The sequence below is a fragment of the Arachis hypogaea genome, chromosome 9 (genome assembly GCF_003086295.3).
Source record: "Arachis hypogaea cultivar Tifrunner chromosome 9, arahy.Tifrunner.gnm2.J5K5, whole genome shotgun sequence".
In the NCBI taxonomy this organism is placed as follows: Eukaryota; Viridiplantae; Streptophyta; class Magnoliopsida; order Fabales; family Fabaceae; genus Arachis; species Arachis hypogaea.
The window spans coordinates 90,324,532-90,330,599 of record NC_092044.1 but is presented as its reverse complement, the minus strand read 5'-3'; the positions used below and the strand labels follow the sequence as shown (position 1 = coordinate 90,330,599).

Sequence of the window (6,068 nt, the reverse complement as noted above, 5' to 3'; positions counted from 1 at the left end):
CACCTACTCCCGACTTTTATGGGAGAAGCATCTCTATCCCTGCCATTGGAGCAAACAACTTTGAGCTTAAGCCTCAATTAGTTTCTCTAATGCAACAGAATTGCAAGTTCCATGGACTTCCATTGGAAGATCCTCATCAGTTTTTAGCTGAATTCTTGCAAATCTGTGACACTGTCAAGACTAATGGGGTTGACCCTGAGGTCTACAGACTTATGCTATTCCCTTTTGCTGTAAGAGACAGAGCTAGGACATGGTTGGACTCACAACCTAAAGAAAGCCTGGACTCTTGGGAAAAGCTAGTCAATGCCTTCTTGGCAAAGTTCTTTCCACCTCAAAAATTGAGTAAGCTTAGAGTGGAAGTCCAAACCTTCAGACAAAAGGAAGGAGAATCCCTCTATGAAGCTTGGGAAAGATACAAACAATTAATCAGAAAGTGTCCTTCTGATATGCTTTCTGAATGGAGCATCATAGGTATTTTCTATGATGGTCTCTCTGAACTATCCAAAATGTCTTTGGATAGCTCTGCTGTAGGCTCTCTTCATTTGAAGAAGACACCTACAGAAGCTCAAGAGCTGATTGAAATGGTTGCAAATAACCAATTCATGTACACTTCTGAAAGGAATCCTGTAAACAATGGGACTAGTCAGAAGAAAGGAGTTCTTGAGATTGACACTCTGAATGCCATATTGGCTCAGAACAAAATATTGACTCAACAAGTCAATATGATTTCTCAAAGTCTGTCTGGAATGCAAAATGCACCAAGCAGTACTAAGGAAGCTTCATCTGAGGAAGAAGCTTATGATCCTGAGAACCCTTCAATGGAAGAGGTGAATTACATGGGAGAACCCTATGGAAACACCTATAATCCTTCATGGAGAAATCATCCAAATCTCTCATGGAAGGATCAACAGAGACCTCAACAAGGTTTCAACAATAATAATGGTGGAAGAAACAGGTTTAGCAATAGCAAGCCTTTTCCATCATCTTCTCAGCAAAAGACAGAGAGTTCTAAGCAGAATACCTCTGACTTAGCAACCATGGTCTCTGATCTAATCAAAACCACTCAAAGTTTCATGACTGAAACAAGATCCTCCATTAGAAACTTGGAGGCACAAGTGGGTCAGCTGAGCAAGAAAATTACTGAACTCCCTCCTAGTACTCTCCCAAGCAATACAGAAGAAAATCCAAAAGGAGAGTGCAAGGCCATCAACATGGCCGAATTTTGGGAGGAAGGAGAGGCAGTGAACACCACTGAGGAACACCTCAATGGACGTCCACTGGCCTCCAATGAGTTCCCCAATGAGGAACCATGGGAATCTAAGGCTCAAAATGAGACCATAGAGATTCCATTGGACTTACTTCTGCCATTCATGAGCTCTGATGAGTATTCTTCCTCTGAAGAGGATGAGTATGTCACTGAAGAGTAAGTTGCTAAATACCTTGGAGCAATCATGAAGTTAAATGAAAAGTTATTTGGAAATGAGACTTAGGAGGATGAACCCCCTTTGCTCACCAAAGAACTGGATGACTTGTCTAGGCAGAAACTGCCTCAAAAGAGACAGGATCCTGGGAAGTTTTCAATACCTTGTACCATAGGCACCATGACCTTCAAGAAGGCCTTGTGTGACTTAGGGTCAAGTGTAAACCTCATACCTCTCTCTGTAATGGAGAAGTTAGGGATCTTTGAGGTGCAAGCTGCAAAAATCTCATTAGAGATGGCAGACAACTCAAGAAAACTAGCCTATGGACTTGTAGAGGATGTTCTGGTAAAAGTTGAAAACCATTACATCCCTACTGATTTCATAGTCCTAGAGACTGGGAAGTGCATGGATGAATCCATCATCCTTGGCAGACCCTTCCTAGCCACAACAAAGGCTGTGATTGATGTTGATAGAGGAGAGTTGATCATTCAAGTGAATGAAGAATCCTTTGTGTTTGAGGCTCAAGGATATCCCTCTGTCATCATGGAGAGGAAGCATGAAGAGCTTCCCTCAAAACAGAGCCAAACAGAGCCCCCACAGTCAAACTCTAAGTTTGGTGTTGGGAGGCCACAACCAAACTCTAAGTTTGGTGTTGAACCCCCACATTCAAACTCTAAGTTTGGTGTTGGGAGGTTCCAACATGGCTCTGAGCATCTGTGAGGCTCCATGAGAGCCCTCTGTCAAGCTACTGACATTAAAGAAGTGCTTGTTGGGAGGCAACCCAATGTTATATTTTATCTATTTTCCTTTGTTATTTTATGTTTTTTGTAGGTTGATGATCATGAGAAGTCACAAAATCAATGAAAAAAGCAAAAACAGAATGAAAAACAGGAAGAAAAACAGCACACCCTGGAGGAGAACGTGCTGGCGTTTAAACGCCAGTGAGGCTAGCTGTTGGGCGTTTAACGCCAGAAAGGGGCACCAGACTGGCGTTAAACGCCAGAAAAGGGCAAGAAGCTGGCGTTAAACGCCAGAAATGGGCACCAGCCCGGCGTTTAACGCCAGAAATGGCTAAAAACGCATTTTTGCATGCCATTTGGTGCAGGGATGACTTTTCTTTGACACCTCAGGATCTGTGGACCCCACAGGATCCCCACCTACCCCACCACTCTCTCTCTCTTCTTCCCCATTCACCAATCACCTCAACACCTCTTCCCCAAAAACCCTTCACCTATCAAATCCCATCTTTCTCTTCACCACTCACATCCATCCTTCATAAAACCCCACCTACCTCACCATTCAAATTCAAACCACTTTCCCACCCAAACCCACCCTCAATTGACCGAACCCTACCCTTCCCCCACTCCTATATATACCCTCCTTCACTCCTTCATTTTCACACAACCTAAACACCACTTCTCCCCCTTTTAGCCGAACACAAAGCCATTCCCTTCTTCCTCATTTCTTCTTCTTCTACTCTCTTCTTTCTTATTTTGCTCGAGGACGAGCAAACATTTTAAGTTTGGTGTGGTAAAGGCATTGCTTTTTGTTTTTCCATAACCATTTATGGCATCCAAGGCCGGAGAAACCTCTAGAAAGAGGAAAGGGAAGGCAAAAGCTTCCACCTCCGAGTCATGGGAGATGGAGAGATTCATCTCAAGGGTGCATCAAGACCACTTCTATGAAGTTGTGGCCTTGAAGAAGGTGATCCCCGAGGTCCCCTTTTCACTCAAAAAGGGTGAATATCCGGAGATCCGACATGAGATCCGAAGAAGAGGTTGGGAAGTTCTTACCAACCCCATTCAACAAGTTGGAATCTTAATGGTTCAAGAGTTCTATGCCAATGCATGGATCACCAAGAACCATGATCAAAGTGTGAACCCAGATCCAAAGAATTATCTTACTATGGTTCGGGGGAAATACTTGGATTTTAGTCCGGAAAATGTAAGGTTGGCATTCAACTTGCCTATGATGCAAGGAGATGAACATCCTTACACTAGAAGGGTCAACTTTGATCAAAGGTTGGACCAAGTCCTCACAATCATATGTGAAGAGGGCGCCCAATGGAAGAGAGATTCAAGAGGAAAGCCGGTTCAATTGATAAGGCATGACCTCAAACCTGTGGCTAGAGGATGGTTAGAGTTTATCCAACGCTCAATCATTCCCACTAGCAACCGGTCCGAAGTTACCATAGACCGGGCTATCATGATTCATAGCATCATGATTGGAGAAGAAATAGAAGTTCATGAGGTTATAGCTCAAGAGCTTTATAAGGTGGCGGACAAGTCCTCTACCTTGGCAAGGTTAGCCTTCCCTCATCTCATTTGTCACCTCTGTTATTCAGTTGGAGTTGACATAGAGGGAGACATTCCCATTGATGAGGACAAGCCCATCACTAAGAAGAGGATGGAGCACACAAGAGACCCCACTCATCATGAGATCCCTGAGATGCCTCAAGGGATGCACTTTCCTCCACAAAACTATTGGGAGCAACTAAACACCTCCCTAGGAGAATTGAGTTCCAACATGGGACAACTAAGGGTGGAGCATCAAGAACACTCCATCATCCTCCATGAAATTAGAGAAGATAAAAGAATCATGAGAGAGGAGCAACAAAGACAAGGAAGAGACATTGAGGAGCTCAAGCACTCCATAGGATCTTCAAGAGGAAGAAAGAGCCGCCATCACTAAGGTGGACCCGTTCCTTAATTTCCTTGTTCTTTATTTTCTGTTTTTCGAAAATTATGCTTATGTTTATCTGTATTTGTGTCTTGTGATCATTAGTGTCTCAGTGTCTATGCCTTAAAGTTATGAATGTCCTATGAATCCATCACCTTTCTTGAATAAAAAACGTTCTTAATTGAAAAAGAGAAGAATTGCATGAATTTTGAATTTTATAACAGTTTAATTATTTTGATGTGGTGGCAATACTTTTGTTCTCTGAATGTATGCTTAAACAGTGCATATGTCTTTTGAATTTGTGGTTCATGAATGTTGGCTCTTGAAAGAATGATGAAAAAGGAGACATGTTACTGAGGATCTGAAAAATCATTAAAATGATTCTTGAAGCAAGAAAAAGCAGTGAATACAAAAAAAAAAGAGAAAAACGAAAAGAAAGAGGGAAGAAAAGAAAACGAAAAAAGAGAAAAAGAAAGAAATAAAGTTGTGATCCAAGGCAAAAAGAGTGTGCTTAAGAACCCTGGACACCTCTAATTGGGGACTCTAGCAAAGCTGAGTCACAATCTGAAAAGGTTCACCTAATTATGTGTCTGTGGCATGTATGTATCCGGTGGTAATACTGGAAGACAGAGTGCTTTGGGCCACGGCCAAGACTCAATAAATGGCTATGTTCAAGAATCATCATACTTTACTAGGAGAATCAATAACACTATCTGGATTCTGAGTTCCTAAAGAAGCCAATCATTCTGAATTTCAAAGGATAGAGTGAGATGCCAAAACTATTCAAAGGCAAAAAGCTAAAAGCCCCGCTCATCTAATTAATACTGATCTTCACAGATGTTTTTGGGATTCATTGCATATTCTCTTCTTTTTATCTTATTTGATTTTCAGTTGCTTGAGGACAAGCAACAATTTAAGTTTGGTGTTGTGATGAGCGGATAATTTATACGCTTTTTGGCATTGGTTTTAGTATGTTTTTAGTATGATCTAGTTAGTTTTTAGTATATTTTTATTAGTTTTTAGTTAAAATTCACTTATCTGGACTTTACTATGAGTTTGTGTGTTTTTCTGTGATTTCAGGTATTTTCTGGCTGAAATTGAGGGACCTGAGCAAAAATCTGATTCAGAGACTAAAAAGGACTGCAGATGCTGTTGGATTCTGACCTCCCTGCACTCGAAGTGGATTTTCTGGAGCTACAGAAGCCCAATTGGCGCGCTCTCAACGGCGTTGGAAAGTAGACATCCTGGGCTTTCCAGCAATATATGATAGTCCATACTTTGCCCAAGATTTGACTGCCCCAAACCGGCGTTCAAAGTCACCCTCAGGAATTCCAGCGTTAAACGCCGGAACTGGCACAAGAATGGGAGTTAAACGCCCAAACTGGCACCAAAGCTGGCGTTTAACTCCAAGAAGAGTCTCTACACGAAAATGATTCATTGCTCAGCCCAAGCACACACCAAGTGGGCCCGGAAGTGGATTTTTATGTCATTTACTCATCTTTGTACACCCTAGGCTACTAGTTTTCTATAAGTATGACATTATACTATTGTATTTTCATCTTGGTTCTTCTGGTTCCCTCTCTGGGGGCCGAAGCCAATGATCACTCTTGTTCTTATGTATTTTCAACGGTGGAGTTTCTACACACCATAGATTAAGGTGTGGAGCTCTGCTGTACCTCGAGTATTAATGCAATTACTATTGTTCTTCTATTCAATTCCGCTTGTTCTTGTTCTAAGATATCACTTGTTCTTCAACTTGATGAATGTGATGATCCGTGACACTCATCATCATTCTCACCTATGAACGTGTGACTGACAACCACCTCCATTCTACCTTCGATTGGGTGAATATCTCTTGGATTCCTGATACACGATGCATGGTTGATCGCCTGACAACCGAGTGCTCGCCTGACAAACGAGCCAGCCATTCCGTGAGATCAGAGTCTTCGTGGTATAGGCTAGAACTGA

General features: G+C 42.1%; 1 non-coding gene across 1 annotated transcript; it reads right to left on the bottom strand.

The window, feature by feature from the left end:
• Nucleotides 1-344: 344 nt before the first annotated feature.
• On the bottom strand, nucleotides 345-452 carry LOC112714238 (small nucleolar RNA R71). Its single transcript, XR_003159192.1, has one exon. It is a non-coding gene; the product is annotated as a small nucleolar RNA R71 (small nucleolar RNA).
• Nucleotides 453-6,068: the final 5,616 nt, after the last annotated feature.